This window comes from Eubalaena glacialis, chromosome 12, assembly GCF_028564815.1.
Source record: "Eubalaena glacialis isolate mEubGla1 chromosome 12, mEubGla1.1.hap2.+ XY, whole genome shotgun sequence".
In the NCBI taxonomy this organism is placed as follows: Eukaryota; Metazoa; Chordata; class Mammalia; order Artiodactyla; family Balaenidae; genus Eubalaena; species Eubalaena glacialis.
In genome coordinates, this window is record NC_083727.1 from 65,713,162 (window position 1) to 65,732,658 (window position 19,497).

The 19,497-nt window shown below is 37.9% G+C and overlaps 1 pseudogene; it reads right to left on the reverse strand.

Annotated features, from left to right (window-relative positions):
• Window positions 1-232: 232 nt before the first annotated feature.
• LOC133102247 (DNA replication complex GINS protein PSF2-like) lies at window positions 233-16,008 on the reverse strand (annotated as a pseudogene).
• Between the last annotated feature and the right edge of the window lie 3,489 nt (window positions 16,009-19,497).

Below are 19,497 nucleotides of genomic sequence, written 5' to 3' on the forward strand. Positions count from 1 at the left end.
ACTCACCTGCGCATGGCAGTTCTGATCAGGAGACCGGAGGTTCCGCCAGGGAAAACCGCTTATCTTGCCAAAGCTTTTTTTCTTTCCTTCGTGGAAGGACAGCTGGCTCCAAGATACAGATGTGGAACTACAGAAAGTCACCAGGACTAAGCACAAGCCCGTTGCTGTCTAACAATGTTATAAATCCATTCCTTGCTCCACTGCACTTTTTTTTCAGACGTTCTAAAGCGGTTCAAGAACTCCCAGGAATGGGCGTCCCCGGATCGCGTCCTGAGCGCTCACACACCGCTGGCGGGCCTCCGGCCCCAGACACGGGCCTCCACAAACTCGTCTCTGCCTGGAAGTCTCGAGACTGGGCGCTGTGTGAAGGCTGCCAGGTCTGTGCGGAGTTTGTCCACGGGAGCGAGCGCTGGTGGGAGGAAAGCCCCACGGGTGTTGACCTCCATCGAGGTCGAGTTATCCAGCCTGGCGCGGGCCGCCTGCTGTGTCGCGAGGGCGTCAGCACACACGGGAGCTTGGCTACGCGACTGTCCCGCGCGTCCTCCATCGGGGTCCCGATCTCATTCGCCTCGGGGATGTTGTCCGAAGCCTGATTTCACAGGAGTTTGGTAAGTTCCCTGGACTAAGGGCTAGGCGTAGGGGGAAACGTTTCTTCCTTTCCTTCCTTGATCCCTCATCTTCTCCAACTTTCCCACCTCCCTCCACTCGCGAGGAAGCAGCCAACACATCCATCTTGGTGTCAGGTCGATTGCCAGCCACAGGGCCACCTCCGCAGGTGAGTCAGGGTGGAAGAGCCCCAGGTCGCCCCCAGTTAGTAGATCTTGTCCGGACTGAAGTTCGGGATAATGGTGACCAGCTTCTCGGCCAGAAACTCTACGTCGGCTGCGTCCGCGGTGGCGCCTCCAGCGCCTCAGGCTCCGGGAGGAGCTTTCCCGCCACTTTCCCGCCACAGCGCAGGGCCCGCCCCACCCCCCACCTCATTATACTATTCTTCTACTTCCTCCTTCCCTTCCCTTTTTAAAATATTTGATTTAGATAATGGATACTATTTAGCCACCTCTGAAGAACCTTTGTTCCAAAAGGGGCTTCAAGCTTTTTTTTTTGAAAAAAATATGAAAAAACATATTTGCACATTGCATGTTATAGTTTAGTGCATGTGATTCAGGGTACCACCAAATAATTCTAACAGAAAGAGTGGTACAACAGCTCTCTGGTGGTAAAAATTAATGGAGTAAAACAATTTATTCCTGAAATTTTCTTCTTTAGCTTGTGATATATTGGGAGATAATTCTACATGGGTCTCTCTTTTTTGTTTTTTTTCTATACATCTTGCAAGCAGGGGCACTGACTGCCCTTTGTTCCAGATGATCTTTTATCTATTTATTTATTTTTTGGCTGTGTTGGGTCTTCGTTGCTGCGCGTGGGCTTTCTCTAGTTGCTGCGAATGGGGACTACTCTTTGTTGCGGGGCGCGGGCTTCTCATTGCGGTGGCTTCTCTTGTTGCAGAGCACGGGCTCTAGGCATGCGGGCTCAGTAGTTGTGGTTCGCAGGCTCTAGAGCTCAGGCTCAGTAGTTGTGGCCCATGGGCTTAGGTGCTCTGCGGCATGTGGGATCTTCCCGGACTAGGGCTCGAACCCGTGTCCCCTGCATTGGCAGGCAGATTCTCAACCACTGTGCCACCAGGGAAGCCCTCCCCAGATGATCTTTTAAATGATATTTTTATAGAGAATAGACTTGGATGGTAGAGTTAATGTCTCCCTCTGAAGCAAGTAACAGGTTTGCTTACAGCCCTGGAAGATAGAGATGGTCATCTCTTTCTAGAAGAAAGGGCATCTATGCTCACTATCCAGTATAAAATATTTAGGTTCCCTAAGCTCGGAGCCCTTCTCCTGTCGTACAAGGCCCAATTCATGTCACCATATGACCCAATTCATGTCACCTTGTAAGAACTGGAGCTCAGAAAAGTGGTATAAATGCTTATACTTTGGTACTGCATTTGCAATAAACTCACCTTTGATCTCTGCCTTGTGTCATCTGCCAGCATCCATGAAGCTTGGCAGACTAGCTGACCTCTCAGAGATTTGTTGATGGTTTTTGGCAACATAGGTGATATGCTTACAAGGATCTTGCCTTTCGGAAGAGGAAAGACATGGACCTTGTGGGCTAACTAATGGGATTTGAATAAAATTCATGGGACTCAGTAGTGACATGTTGACAAAATCGTATGGTCAACTGGGCAATAAATGGTCCTCTGCTTTATTGCCTGTTGATGAGGAAGAAGTGGAGAGGTGGTTGCAAGATGAGTACCAGGAAGAAGGTTCAAATACAGATGCCCAGACACTGTCTGGGTGTTGCCAACTGTCTTCTCAGCTGGGGTTGGGGGAGGACTTCCTTACCAATCTGGCAGTCAGCCTCAGGTCTTCCCCATTGTAACAACTGATACTAAGATTTGTTTGAGGGTGGCAGAGGGCAGATGTTTCTGACCCTCTTAAGAAAACAGTTATAGAGATGTGCACCCACACAGGTGAAACAAGGGATATTCATGACCTCTGTTGCAAAACCAAGCAAATCATTTGAATCTTGGCTGGTTTGCTTGGGAGATGAGGGGACCAGGCACATAAGGCTTGTTAAGAAGGATGGTAACAGCCTAGCCTTCTTACAGCTCAGCCCCTCCTACAGTCTATGATGCCGACCTTAAATTCATTTGGCATCAGGGTTTTTTTTTGCAGTGGATCTTGGCTGCTGTAAGAGAGCTTTGGCACTTTCAGAAGAAATCCATGAGACAGATCAATTCCCATGGGAAATTATAGATGGGGCATTGGCTGGTATTTGGCCTCTTACGGTGCAGATTGAGTTAATAATGCTGATAAAGGTGACCCATCAGAAAATAAGAAACTGACTCAAAGGAATGTAGATAAACTAATTCAATCAGCCTTGCAAACCTGGAAAACTTCCTAGAGTAGAGACAGCCCAACTTAAAGTTTAGTGGACAAGAGTAACAGAAAGAAAGTGTTAAAATGGCGCTAGAAAAACAAAAGAAATCATGTGAATATTGCAAGGCTAGACTTTCCTGGGATAAAAAACTCTTATATGAAGGGAAAAATAGCGAAGTCACTCTTCCTACCGAGAAAACTTGAGCTATTTTCTTGTAATAACAGCAGATGCCAAGAGTTAAGATGGATTCCTAAGTCTTAAATCTGAAGAAGAATATATGTATATATATTATACATATATTTATATATATATTATATGTATTTATATAAAATATATTATATATTTATATATATTTATATTTATATATATATTTATATATTTATATATATATATATTTATATATATATAAAACAATAACTTTGCTGTACACTTAAAACTAACACAACATTGTAAATTAACTACACTTCAATTAAAAAAAAAAAGATGGACTCCTAAAAATAGTTGCCACTGTGCAAGCCCAAATCAGTCATACAGACCTCATGAGCCAACCCAGAAAGCAATGTGACTGCTGAGATAGGAGACCTCAAAATTGATGGGGTCAGTAATAATGACCTTGCTACCCTAGATAAGGCTTTGGATGAGGTGAAAACATCAGGAGTTTGTTTCATTGAGTCACAAGTCAGTCATGCCCCCTGATACTGGGAGTAAATACAAAGCCTTGCTTCTTGGCTCAGAGCTTTTCTCTCTGTGCCCTTGGTCCTCTCTACTCTTGTACACCGAACTTGTACTCCCATACCTTAGAATGCAAATTAAATGTATTTTAGACCTTCTAACTCTTCATCTGTACCTCTTAAACTCTTTCTTATGTTTTCTACCATTATTTTTCTCTCTGCGTTACTTTCAGAATTCTTTTGGCTCCACTTCCATTTTACTAATTCTCTTTTTTTGTGGCTAATCTGCTGCCACACTCATTCACTGAGTTTCAAATTTCAGTTGCTATATTTTTCACCCCAATTACTGTAATGATCTCTCAATACTGTATGTATTAATTTTAAAAATAATTTCCTATTACATGCTGATTCCGCCAAGCTTATTTTTATTCTAATAATGAAGTAAGTCTATTTTTCTTTTTTTTCTGTTTCTTTCTTTTTTTTTTTTTTAATGATCTGCATCTAAGTTAATTATCTGAAGTTTTTTGTTCTGCTTCTGTTTTCTGTTGTTTCTGATAGACTTTATACATGTTGCCGTATTATCTTGCCAGCTTGGTTATTTTTCAGTTTGAGTTTATCATAAAATTTTTCTTGGGAGCATTCTCACAAGAAAGGGCAAAATAGAGATGGTGTCCTCCAGAAGGCATACATTCATTCCTTCCCAGAGCTCACTGGCACTAACAGTTCAGGATCATGTTAAACTAAATTACAGTTTGTGATTATTTGGGGACATTCCCAACAAAGACAAGTGGAGCTGTATAACACTATGACGGTTACATGTGTTTACAGGCACTCAAGGATGGATTCCTTCCCTACTCCCTTGCAAAGTGACAGAGGGTTTACTTTAGGTTCACCTTACTCTAACCGTGTAGCCTTTAGTGTCACAAATCAACATGGTAGGCTCACGAATCAAAGTCCTCGCCATGGGTGTCCCTAGGCTTTTTGGGGTCCTTCCAGGCCATAGCTAGGTTTAGCCAGAGCAAATGCCTTATGGCAGGGTGGATTAGAATCTTCCTTTTCTCTCCTGTTCTTAGATTGCAGGCTGGGAATTCCTCAATATTTCATCAGATTTGTGCTGCCTTTATGAAGGTTATTCTTTTACTTTATCCTTTATTTTTAGTTGTTTTTAGTAGGAGATTTGGTAAAAATAGTCTACCTTTACTGGAAAGTGGTGATCAGAGACATAAATATTTTTACTCCTTTTACTATTGATTTCTAATTTTATTGCATAATTGTCAGAGAACATAGTCTATATAAAGGCTTTATTTATTGTCTGTTACATAGTTGTTTTTGTTAATATTTAACTTGTTCATCAAAAAGAAGTATGTTCTTTAAATGCAACATCTTATTTATATGATAAACTTTTGTATGTTAAAATGATAAGAAAATATTCAAACATGATTTGATTTTTGCTGAAATAAAGAGAGAAGATATTCCATTACAGAACTTAGCAAAACATTTTCAACCATGATTTATTTTTAGATAAAGCCAATATATTACTAAACATTGATGTTTACAAATTCTTCCTTCAATGAGTAGATTAGATCGCATCATTTCATTAATCAGAAAGTATTTCTTTAATGCCCAGTATGTGTTTGGCACTTTATTAGGTAATGGAAGCTAGATCAAAGAAGTATTTCACATGGTTCTGATCTTCTGAGAGTTTACAATTGGCTAAAAAGTGATATAATTTCTAAAAATTAAAATAGTGCTATACAATATAATACCTAATAAGGCATAGCAATTTCCAGGATGACTGCTACAAGCTGTAAGAGCTTAGGAATTCAATTAATGCTAGAGCATTTAAACAAATAATTGTGGATTAAGTGGATGGAGAATTGGGCCTCAAAATGCATGGACTTTGGATGCAGTCAGAGAAAGGAGAGATAAGGAGCAATTTACCTCAGCTTCCTCTTTAAAATAATGTAATTGAATATCTATACAGTTATGGCTCCTGAAAAGCCTCTTAGCTTGTATGTTATTAGAATAATAAGAAAATGGATTGCTGAAAATATTTTGTATTTTATCTAAAGATTAATATGCAATAAATTTCTTTAATAGCTTATTTTATCACTCTATCAGTTACTCATAATTAATAACTTATTAACATTGTTTTTAAACAAACAATTGATGTTAAGTGTGAAGCCACATATTTTTTTTGTCTTTTTCTCTTAAATGTTTTAAACTGATCTTATTTTTTAACCATTTCTTCTTATTCTAAGTAGATTTTGTAAAAAATATCCTTACAATGAAAAAAAAAATAGAAGTGCAACTTATGGTTGATTAAACTTCAGGCATCTTGTTATTAATGACTATGTCTGGGGACTATTTGATGTGCAACTAAACTTAAAGCCTTTATTTTCTGCCACCCTTCATTTATCTTACACAGCTAACACATGTCTAGATAAGAACACCCAAGATTACTATGGAAAATAAAGATGGGTATATTTTTCACACACTCAAGGTGGAGGAAGAGAGATTCTAATTCTAACCTGCTGTGTTTTCTTGTTATGTTGACAGTCAAGCTGACTGCAAGTGACTGATTTTCACCATCTTTGAAAGTTACTATTTTTGACTGGAACAGTTGAGAATGTTCCTGTATTGCTGGAGTATTTGGAGGGGGGGAACTCCCCAAAGTAGAAAAGCAATGAGAACTCAAAAGCATGTGGTATAATCCTTGTTTCACTTTTTTAAAATTAGAATGATTGTAGTGTCTTTTCTTATGATTGGGAGTGGGTTTCTTTCTTTTTTTTAGTAGACTTTATTTTTATTTTTATTCTTTTTTTACTGAAGCATAGTTGATTTTATTTATTTATTTATTTTTGCCTGTGTTGGGTCTTCGTTTCTGTGCGAGGGCTTTCTCTAGTTGCGACAAGCGGGGGCCACTCTTCATCGCGGTGCGCGGGCCTCTCACTATTGCGGCCTCTCTTGTTGCGGAGCACAGGCTCCAGACGCGCAGGCTCAGTAGTTGTGGCTCACGGGCCTAGTTGCTCCGCGGCATGTGGGATCCTCCCAGACCAGGGCTCGAACCCGTGTCCCCTGCATTGGCAGGCAGACTCTCAACCACTGCGCCACCAGGGAAGCCCAGTAGACTTTATTTTTTATGACAGTTTAGATTTAAAGAAAAATTGAGAAGATAGTACAGAGAATTCCCATGCACCCCATATACAGTTTCACATATTATTAACATCTTATGTTATCATGATACATTTGTTACACCTAATGAACCAATATTGACCTTATTGTTAACTAAAGGCCATATCATTTGGAGTCCCTTAGTTTTACCTAAGGTTCTTTTTCTGTTCCAGGGCACCATCCAGGATACTACAGTGCATTTAGCTGTCATGTCTCTTTAGACTCCTTTTGGCCGTGACAGTTCCTCAGAATTTGCTAGTTTTGATGACCTTGACAGTTTTGTGGAGTATTGGTCAGGCATTCTGTAGAATGCCCTTCTACTGGAATTTGTCTGATGTTTTTCTAATGATGAGATTGGAGTTATGGGCTTTTAGGAGGAAGACCACAGAGGTAAAGTGCCATTTTCATCATATTATATCAATAATACATACTATCAACACGATTTATCACTACTGATGTTGACCTTGATCACCTGGCTGAGGTAGTGTTTGTCAGGTTTCTCCACTGTGAAGTTAGTAACCCCTCTTTCCCTACTGTACTCATTGAAAGGAAGTCATTATGCCCAGTCCACACTGAAGGGGCAGAAAGTTATGTGCCCTTCCTCTAGGGCAGAGTATCTCATAAATTATCTGTAATTCTTCTGCATGGAAAATTTGTTTCTTCTTTCCCTTCCATTTACTTATTCAATTACTTATTAATATCAGTATAGCCTCATGGATATGCATTTATACTACTTTAAATATTTTGTTTATCAAGTTGTTCCTTCTGGGGCTACTGGAAGCTCTTTCAGTCGATTCCTATATCCCTTTGACATGCCCCCATCATCGTGAAGTTTTTCTGAGGACTTACTTACTTTTGGGCTCTACAAGATATTCCAGACTCATCTTGTATATTTCCTGCCCCAGTCCTGGAATCTGCTATTTATGCAAGTTTCGCTGGTTCCTTTTGCTGGAGGAAGGTTTTTGAAACCAAGATCTGTATGTTAGGTATGCTCATTGCTATTGTGATGTCATTGCTTTAGGCCTTCTTTGTTGACAGAAAAAAGAAATATATGTGTGTATACTAACCTGTGTATGTACATATATCTGTAAGTATTTCTATATGTAATCATCTGTATCTATATCAAGCTAAATATGGGTTCATCCTGATGTCTTCTGTCTGTTACCACATGGATCATTCTAACCTCCTTCCTTGCTTATATGTAAACTCCTACTTGAACAGTGAGAAATCTGACTCTCATCATCCACCATTCATTGACATAATTGTTCAATTCCAGGATACATGTATAGCAGCATTATAATTGTCAACTTGCGCCTCCATGGAAAACAACTTTATCAGATGGAAGACAGTGTTATTGTCCCTTTTGCCTTCAGTCAAAGAATCCACTCATTTCCAGTTATGTAGGTCATCACCTTCCCCTGCCCCCAACTCCCTTAGTGTGATTTGTTCATATTTTGTAAAAATGTAAGATTATCTGATAACAGTCTGCAGTCCTTTCTAAGATCCCCCAATCTCCTAAAGGATTTTTGAAATGTTAATGTTCACTTTTTGTCTATAAAGTTCTACGGAACTTGACAAATCACAGAGAATACTTTCACCACCCTAAAAAATCCTCTGTGCTTTATTTATTCAACACCTCTCCACCAAACTCCTGGCAATCATCGATCTCACTGTCTATAATTTTGCTTTTTCCAGAATGTCATAGAATTGGAATCATCAATATGAAATTTTTTCAGACTGGCTTCTTTCACTTAGCAATATACATTTAAGTTTCCTCTGCATACTTTCATGGCTTGATAACTCTATATTTAATTGTTGAATAATATTCCGCTGTATAGATATACATAGTTTGTTTACCCGTTGACCTGCTGAAGGAGACATTGGTTGCCTCCAGCTTTTGAAATTATGAATAAAGCTACTATAAACCTTCACATACATGTTTTTTGGTGGACATTCGTTTTCAGATCAGTTAAGTAAATATCTAAGAGTGTGACTACTAGAACATGTGGTAAGACAATGTGTTGTTTTGTAAGAAACTTCCAAACTATCTCCCATAGTAGCTATAGCATTTTGCATCCCCACTAGCAAAGAATGAAAGTCCCTGTTCCATAGCCTAGTCAGCAGTTGGTATTGTCAGTTTTTTAAATTGTAGCCATTCTGGTAAGTGTGTAGTGATAGCTCATTGTTGTTTTAATTTGCAATTGCTTAATTTAATTTGCAACTGCCTGATTCTTTTTCAGAAGGTTATGACAAATAATGTTGAACAGCTTTCATATGCTTATTTGCCATCTGTAGATCTTCTTTGGTGAGATATCTATTCAGATTTATTGCCCATTTTAAAATTAGTTTGTATTTTTTTATTGTAGAGTTTTAGAATTCTTTGTATAGTTCGGATATAAGTCCTTTATCAGATATGTGTTGTTTTGCAAATATTTTTCCCAGTATTTTGTATATTAATCTTGTATTCTGTAAGCTTATTAGTTCCAAGTTTTGTTTTGTTCACTCCTTGGAATTTTCTATATAGACAATCATGTCATCTGTGCACAGAGACCATTTTATTTCTTCCTTTCCAATTTTTATAGATTGTTATTTCAATTTCTTGTCTTAATGCACTTGCTAGGGCTTCTAGTATGATGTTGAATAAAATTTGAAAGAAAGGACATCCTTACCTTGTTCCCAAATTTAGAGGAAAAACATCCAGTCTCTTACCATTAAGTATGATGATGTTAGCTGGATTTTGTTTGTTTGTTTTTTTTAATAAATGTTCTTCATCAAGTTAAGGAAGTTTCACTCTATTCTTTCTATTCCTACTTTGCTGAGAGTTTTCATCATGATTAGGTGTTGGATGCTGTCAAATGCTTTGTCTGTATCAATTGATATGTTCATATGATTTTTTTTAGCATGTTGATGTAGATTACATTATTTGATTTCCAAGGGTGAATCAGCCTCATATACCTGGAATAATTCCTTCTTGGTTGTGGTGTATAATTGTTTTTATCCATTGTGGGATTATTTTTGTTAATATTTTGTTAAAGGTTTTTGCATCTATGTTCATAAGAGATATTGACTTGTAGTTTTCTTTTCTTGTTTTGTCTTTATCTGGTTTTTGTATTAGGGTAATGCTGGTCTCAGAATGAATTAGGAAGTGTTCCCTCAGTTCCTATTTTCTAGATGAAACTGTGGGGAATTGACAACTTCTTCCTTAAATGTATGGTAGAATCTGCTAGTGAAACCATCTGGTGTGTTGCTTTCTTTTATGGAAGGTTATTAATTATCAATCCAATTTCCTTAATAGATGTAGGCCTATTTAGTTTATCTCTTTCTCCTTGTGGATGTATTGGTTGATTGTGCCTGTCAAATAACTGATCTATTATATTTAAGTTATGTTTGTAGGCATCGAGTTGTTCATAGTATTCCTTTACTATCCTTTTAATGTTAATGGGGTCAGTAGTGATCACTGCTCTTTCATTTCTGATATTAACAATTTTTGTCTTCTTTTTTTCTTTGTTAGCCTTGCTAGAGGTTGCATTAGTTTCCCTGTAACAAAGTACCACAAACTTGGCATGACTTAGAACAATTTAAATGTATTGTCTCACAGTTCTGGAGCCCCAAATCTGAAATTGATATGCAGTAGAGCCATGCTCTTTCTAAAAGTGCTAAGGAAGGGTTTGCTCCTGGCCTCTCTCTTAGCCTCTGGTAGTTCCTTGGCATGTGGCAGCATAACTTCCTGGGTCATTTTCTCTGTATAAATGTATGTGGGCAAGTTTTGCCTATTTATAAGGACATCAGTCTTATTGTATTGGAGCTCACCCTACTCCAGTATGACCTCATGCAATGACCCTATTTCCACATTAGTTTACATTCTGAGGTACTGGGAGTTAGGACTTCACTATATGAATTTTGGCAGGGGGTGGAGGTTGGAGGACAGACAGTTCAGTCCATAACAGAGGTTTACCAATTTTACTGAACTTTTCAAAGAACCACACTTTGGGTTTGTTATTTTTTTAATTGTTTTCTCGTTTTCAATTTTATTGATTTCTGCACAGTTTTTATTTTTCTTCTTTTCTTCTGCTTGCTTTAAGAAGGCTTAAGTTGCTCTTCTATTTCTAGTTTCCTAAGGTTTAATACTTTTATATTTTTCTTGCTTTCTAGTATATGCATTTACTACCATTTATTTCACTCTAAATTCTGCTTATGCTGCATTTCACAAATTTTGATAAGTATTACTTTCATTTTGATTTAATTAAAGTATTTAAAAATTTCTCTTGAGACTTCTTCTTTGACCCTTATATTATTTAGAAGTGTGTTGTTGTTTAATCTCCAAATATTTTGAGATTTTTTAAGCTATTTTTCTGCTATTGACTTCTCTTTTAATTTCAAGTGGCTGAAAACACAATTTTTATGATTTCTCTTCTTTTAAATTGTTAAGGTCTGTTTTGTGCCCAAGCCTGTGGTCTATATTGGTGAATGTTCCATGTAAGGTGAAAACAAATATGTATTCTACTCTTGTGGGATGGAGTATTCTATAAGTGTCTATTAGATCAAGTTAACTGAGTGTTTTTTTTAGATCTACTATGTCTTTACTGATTTTCTGCCTGTCTAATCTATCAATTACTGATAAGAGGGGTATTGAAGTCTTTTAAAATAGTAGATTTGTCTATCTACTACTATGAGAACCTGGTGAGATTCCTGAAGGTAAAACCCACACACACATATGTTTGCTTCCTGTGACTGTGGCCCCTAGTAGTTTCTCAGTTTGACACTTAATCTCAGCAATTTGTCAAAATTACCTTTAAGTATTCCTAGCATTTTATAGTTTCTGCTCCAAGTAAACCGATCTTGGCTATTATTCACCTGTCTCTCCAGATTTTGGGGTGGATGGTGGTTTGCCTCAGTTCTTTTATAGTTTCAAGAAGAGTTGTTGATTTTTGTTTTTTTCAGATTTTACTTGCTATGAGAATGGCAGTTATAACTTTTAAGCTTTTTACACATCAGGACTGAAACTGGAAGTCCTTTACTTCACTTTTTAACTTATTTGGTAAAGGAAATCTATGTGTGTGCAGGGCAAAATATTTACTGATGAGATAAATCAACTGAGTTATCAGAGATTTTCTTAGAAAATGATGAGCATGGAAATGAAGTTTATTTATTTTTTTTAAATAAATACATTTATTTATTTATTTATTTTTGGCTGTGTTGGGTCTTCGTTGCTGCACATGGGCTTTCTTTTTTTTTAGTTGCGGCGAGTGGGGGCTACTCTTCATTGCAGTGAGCAGGCTTCTCACTGCAGTGGCTTCTCTTCTTGCAGAGAACAGGCTCTAGGAGTGCAGGCTTCAGTAGTTGTGGCTCGCCAGCTAGAGAGCACAGGTTCAGTAGTTGTGACGCATGGGCTTAGTTGCTCTGCGGCATGTGGGATCTTCCCAGACCAGGGATCAAACCCGTGTCCCCTGCATTGGCAGGCAGATTCTTAACCACTGCACCATGAGGGAAGCCCTGAAGTTTGGTTTAATTGATGTGAATTTTACTGGTATTTACTTTTTAATTAAAAAACAAATGCTCAGAACTTGATTCATTCGAAAGGCTATGACTAATATTGATTTAAATAAATTAGTTAGAATGTATAGATATGTTGGTCAATAGGCCCTATTATACTTGCTGTTTAGCATAATGTTGCCAGGAAACTAAATGAGCAGTTCCTGCCTCCCTCAAGAAGTTATTAGCTCTCTGTTTCAGGGAAGTAACAGGACTTTGTTTATACCTTTATAATAGCACTCAAATCAATCTACTGTAATTATCTGTTTGTGTCTGTCTCCCCTATGAGAATAAGTTCTTTGAAGGCATGGATCATATATCCTATTTATTTTTGTATTTCCAGCACTTAGCGTATTTCTTGGCCCATCATAAGTGCTCAAGAAATGTCTCTTAATTGATTGAATGAATACATTAATTAATGAAAAATATTTTCCATATAATAATACTGTGAGAGTGATTCTTTGGGAAATTTATGGCAAAATTCTAATATATTTGTATTATTCTGGTGTGTTTCATCTGAAAGTTGTCCACTGAAATGTTGGTATGATTATAACTGTTTCTTAATTTCATCATCTCAGCTATGTCCAAAATATCAAAATGTACATTATTTCTTGGAGATATAAAGCATAGGCTTTTAGAAAAAGAAATCTTATATTCTCAAATGTCTGATTAAGTTTACCAATGTTAACATTTATTTGTTTGTGTTACTATTTTTGTGACTTGTTTGTCACTTAGCACTTTTTCAGTACATCAGTGGTAATTAAACCCATCTGGGAGTTCTGAGTGGGAAAGTAGCAATAAAATATTATTAAAGAAAAATTCTTTGCTGCTCTGCCAGCAAAGGTATCAGGAGGGGCATTTGGTGTCAAGCAGAGAGCTGGGATCAGCAAGAGCAAGACCACAAGCCCTAGAGGCTCTAAAGAGGGGCTTCAAACATTATCTCCTGCCATAGGATAGTACCTTCAGAAACCTGTTATTATCCACATCCTATAAGAGCAGGCTTATCTTTCAGTGGCAGATTGTGTTTAAAAAGTTCATAAGGTTGATGGATAAAAGCTATAATACCAATTTGCAAATACAAAGTAGTTATCATAGAGACAGGAACTGGAAAAATTTATGTGTACTTAAGTATTAATATTTCCGTGTATATGCTTACTTACTTGGGAAACTTGTCCAGAGAACTACTTGATGAACAGGATGTGCTTTCTCAGGGCTCCTGTAACAGATTATCACAAATTTAGTCTAGTTAGTTTTGTAGTCTAGAAATTTGAAATCAAGGTGTAGGCAGGGCTATACACCCTGTAGGCTCCAGGAAAAGTTGTTTTTTTTGTTTGTTTGTTTTTTGTTTTTTGGCCTCTTCCTAGTTTCTCGGGTTTGGCAATTATTGCTGTTCCTTGGCTTGTAGATGCATCACTGACATCTGCCCCATTGTCATATGGAGTTCTCCCATGTGTTTCTGTGTCCAAATTTCCCTTTTCTTAAAGGAAACCAATCCTATTGGAGTTAGGGCCCAGCCTAATCCAGATAACCTTATTTTAACTTGATTACATCAGCAAAGACCCTATTTTCACATAAGATCACCTTCACAGACTCCAAGTGGATATGAAATTTGGGGGCACACCATTCAACTCAGTACAGGAAGTTAGATAAATCCAGTATTTAATGGTACCAGGATAAGGTAGGTTGGTAGCTTGATACAAACATTTACAACTAAGGACCATTTTGTCAAAAGGACAAAGACATTTTAAGTCATTTTAGGACAATTTTAAGGCTATGACTCCACAGTCATTTCAACAGTCAGGTTGACTTTGCCTCAAGCACCAGAGTATTTGAGGACCTTTGGACATCAGTGCCAAGCTTTATCTTAATCTTACTCCTTTTCCTGCTTTCCAGGCTGCACAGTGCCTTATTTGATAGATTGATGCTTTCTTTAGATATGTTAATAAATTCCTTCAGTTTTCTGAGGAGTTTTCCACTGCTGAACCAATAACCCTCTATACTTTGCTATCTCTGCTGGGATTATTTTTATTTTTTTTATTTTGAAGCAATATTCTTGCAGATAATTGCATTTCCGTGCATGTAATGGGTGGCAGTGGGGATGCTGGCTACCATGTGGTGGTACTGACCACCATAATAACCACAAAAATAACAAAATATAATAGTAACCATTTACTGAGAATTTATGGCTATAGGAAACATCTCATTTAAGAAGTACAGGTGTTTCACATGAATTATAACAAATGATCACAAGATAACTTAATAGGCATATTTCGTGTGAGGAAACTAAAACTGCTAAGTAATTTGCTGAAGATTACTTAACTAGTTAAGTAGTGGATTAGAAACAGATTTGTCTGTGTTACTCCAAATTTTTTCTACTTTGGTACAATGACCCAAACTAGTAACCACTATATGTACTGGGATGATCAAGCTGAGTCTCTCTCTCTCTCTCTCTCTATTTTTCCTCTTATTTTTAAACAACATAACATTTTGAAATCATTATATATTTTTACTTTCAAAGTAGAGTATTACAGATTAAGTTAATTGACCATACAACCACTTTTCCTGGAGAACTTTTTCTAAAACTATTGTTCTTTGAACCACACTCTGGAAAACACTACTTTGCAAGCTTTCAATCAATATCTGCCTTGTTTTTCTCATTCTCTACTCTTGTCACAACTTCCTTTCAGACAATATGTTTTTTTTAAAATAAATTTTTATTTATTTATTTACTTTTGGCTGTGTTTGGTCTTCACTGCTGTGCGCGGGCTTTCTCTAGTTGCGACGAGCAGGGGCTACTCTTCGTTGAGGTGCGCGGGCTTCACATTGCGGTGGCTTCTTTCGTTGCGGAGTACAGGCTCTAGGCGCTCGGGCTTCCACAGTTGTGGCACGTGGGCTCAGTAGTTGTGGCTCACAGGCTCTAGAGCGCAGGCTCAGTAGTTGTGGCACACGGGCTTATTTGCTCCGCGGCATGTGGGATCTTCTTGGACCAGGGCTCCAACCCGTGTCCCCTGCATTGGCAGGCAGATTCTTAACCACTGTGCCACCAGGGAAGTCCAGACAATATGTTTCTGTTACTGAAATATTTTCTTTCATTCATCTTCTGCAAAGTGGTGAGAGCTGAGTTCATTAAACACTGACCTGGCTCTGAGTCTGTTAATACAATGAAAATGGGACTGTTAGAAAGGTCTCATTTCTAATTATGTCATCTGAAAAAGGTAGCACAGTAATGAATCAATTGATGTAGCTATACCCATTAACCAATTGCTTGAATTAGTTTGCTGATGGGCTGGCTCACGCCTGTTGGAGAAGAGAATCCTGAGTGGTGCAGGTGTTGGTGTTGGAAGGATTAGTGCAGTTGTTGGCATGGAGACGGGTTAGTGCAGGTGTTGGCATTTCTTGGTGTTGGCTTTAGGAAAGGCTGAGCTTACTGCAAAAAAAAACATGTAAATTAATGTTGGGACACTATTTAGGTTGGAAGGTGTATTAATTTCCTAGGGCTGCTGTAACAAATACCACAAACTGCTTGGCTTAAAACAACTGAAATTTGTTTTCTCACCATTCTGGAGGCCAGAAGTCTGAAACTGGTAGATTTGTGTTCTGTTATCACAGAGCTTTGTTCTCTCCTGAAGTCTCCAGGAGAGAAACTTTTCTTACCTCTTCCAGCTTCTGGTGGCTCCAGGAGTTTCTTAACTTCCATGGCTTCATAACTTCAGTCTCTGCCTCTATCTTCACATAACTTTTCCTTTTTTCTCTGTGTGTCTCTCCTTTGTGTCTCTTATAAGGAAACTGTCATTGGATTTTGGGCTCAGTTATCCAGGATGATCTCACCTCAACATCTTAAACCTAATTATTACATTGGCAAGGTCTTTTTCCAAATAATGTCACATTTACTGATGCCAGGGATGAGGACATAAACATATCTTCTGGAGACCTCTGTTTAATCCACTACAGAGGGTAAGGGTCACACTTAATTCCAAATTTTTCCTAAGACCAACCTTACCACTGTATCCATGAAATTTTCAGGCTAAATGGAAAACTGATAATTTGAACTAAGCACTCAAATAAAACTTATCAGTACAATCCTTAAGGCTCTGAATTGTGTGGAGAAAGGTAGAAATCTGAGCAGTATTGAGATCTCTTATGAAAGAAAATGAGATGAATAGTTGGAGGATTATGAACAGCATCTGCTAGTACAGCTTCTTCATGTTACTCTATGCTCATTTTTTTCCCTTTTAATAATAGTATATGTGGGAACTTGTATCTATGTTTCTACTAGGAGATCCAATTGTCAAGAATTTTAGTACAATCAACACCATCGCAAGCTTGTAGAAACATAATTTAATTTTCTTTGAAATGATAGCATATTTATAGGCTTGTTTTTTATCTTACATTTCATATTTTTCAATTTTGCTAAATATTACAGAGAAAAGTATTCTCTGATTCATGAGTCCACATGACTCTTTATTTTCCTTACCATAATATTCATCAAAGTGTATAGTAGTTTCATGTCCCTGGCAGCTAGTAAATGGTCAATAAATATTTCTTGTAGGAATAAATATTGAGAAATAAAGACAAAATGAGACTGAATAATTTAACTAAAAGTCATTTGTTCATGGTAAAAATGTACCTCTATCATTTCAGTTCTAGTCAAATTATTGTAATTGTTAATAAACAGATTGAGAATATTATTATGTTATATTATCAATGTGCTTAAATGCAGTGACACTTGGTGAAGAATAAAAGAGTAACTGAATAATATATTTTGAGGATGTGGGGGATAATCATGTATATAACAAATATTAATTGACTCATTCCAAGTAAGGCCTCATGTTAGAATCTCTGACAGGGGGAGTGGTAGAAAGAAACCGTTTTTGTGGTAGCTGATTGCTAAATGGTTCCCAACAATCCCTGTCGCCTGGATTCACACAGTTGTGTAATCTCTTCCCACATGGTTTATGTAAATAATAGACTATGGTAGAAGTGATGATCCTGTCTTTTCTGAGACTGCGTTATAAAACAAACCATGGCTTCCCTCTTGGTTATACCCCCCTCTCTCCCTCTTTCAGCAGCTTGCTCTAGATGAAGCTCCTTTTGTCATGAGCCACCATATGCAGTGGTCCACATGGTGAAGAATTGAGGTCTCCGGCTAGTGAGGAACTAAACCAGCCCAGGTAATGACTTCCGATGACTAGATCCCTGACTGACAGCTCTGCAGAACCGCCATGTGCCACGCTGAGTTAGCCACCCAGCTAAGCCATGACCAGATGCCTGACTCTCAAAAACTGGGTGAAATAATAAATATTGTTTTAAGCTGCTAGGTTTTGGGGTAATTTTTTATGCAATAATAGATTAATAATGGGAAGGCAGTTGTGAATGGGTAATACATACGCACATAACAAGATAACAGCTAGTAGCTGCATAAATACTAGCTTCTAAATGAGTGGCATGCAAAATAAGTCCAGAGGAGAGAAACATGATGTTCAGCTCTGTTGTAAGGGAAGGCTTTGTAAAGAGGAAAGAATTGAGCCAGGTAAGATTTGCATGCATCTTCTAAAATGTGTGCATAAGTCAATACACACCAGATAGATCCAGATAGATGGGATTTTTATGTATGCTTTGTAGAGACCGGTCTCATTACTTTATTGTTGAGGCATAGTAATCTATGCAATCTTTCATGAATTCCCCCAGGTCATTAGTTTACAGCAATATTGCTGGGTGACATATTCAACTCTTGCTACCTTGCAGCGCTCTGGGAAATATGTGAATTGTAGGACATATAGTTCTGCCAGAAAGTTATACTAAGAGGTTTAATTCACAGAAAATAGATAGCACGTATAATCCAACATTGGGTACGCAGATTGTATAGGGACACCGAGATCTCCATGAGGACTGTAGTCAGCCTGGCCTATTGACTTCTCTTATGGCTCTTAATGCTTTGTTCCTTTTGCTGCGTGGATACAGGAGACTTTGGGTTTAGCATCCTTGACCCTTCCGGAATGTTAACTGCCCATGTAGAATCTTGAAGGAGGCTGGGATTTCCCTTTTCATTGTTCTTGAATTGAAATGCCACCTCTCTTTACCCACTGAGCTAATAATGCTGCTTCTGCCTCCCAGGTAATGCCCATCTGTGATCTCCTCACAGCCTGGGAAACCCTCTCTGCTCTAAATGTAGCCTGTTCTAGTGCACCTTATACCCAAGCCGTGAGGATGCTATGGGCAGAAACATCATTAGGAATTTCTATTCTTCTGCAGTGGTTCAGAAATAAGATGGGGTGGGAGGAAGTAGACTGTAGTATTGATCCCTTTCCTTGGAAAGAGCCATCTTGTTTTTGTGTGTTCTTTATGTCCTGTTATCTTTTGGACAGAAAATTGATCTGTGGCCCGATTACATAGTCTAGGAACTGTACTTCATCAATTAGAGCCGCCTTCTCAGACTTGTAGTAAAATATTGCAACACTGTATTAGGTTTATAGGTAAAGGCCACAGTGCTTCCCAAATTTGTGTTAGAAGGAACTTATGGGGAGGTTTCTGAATTCACTAGTAAAACCGTGGATAAATGAATTTCTCTAAATTATATTTAGGGTAGTTGAGGTGTGCATTGTTAATTAGGTGGACTATGTACTTAATATGGGTACCTAATGTAGCTATTTTAGGCCAATCCTGTAAAATGTGAGGAATAGCTTTTCTTTATAAACTTTCAAAAGCATTTTTTCCAGTTTATTGAATTCTTCAGTTTTGATGATGAAAGTGTAGATAAAGCAGGAGCATGCCCATGTCTTGTGTCTGGTGTATGGTTCACTGGTATGTCATCTACTTAGTTGGGATGACATTTTGATTCTCTACCTGTGCTGCTGTATAAGAGAGGGAGAGGGAAAGGGAGAGGGAGAAAGGTAGAAAGAGAAAAAGGGAGGGAATGAGAGAGAGAGAGAAAGAAGAAGAAGAAAGGGAAGGAGAAGGAGGAGGAAAAGGAGGGAAAGAAGAGAGGGAGAGGAAGAGAGAGTGCTTTAGAATGTATGAAAGAAAAAACATATTGATGAGAAGATTGGGTAATATTTTAAAATAGATATCCTATTAAACAGTACAATACTCCACAACCTAAGTTCCATTAGAAGTCATAGAGATAAGTAAATAAATGCTTCCTCACTTTCATAATCATCATGCTATTTACTGGTACTTGTGAAGAATT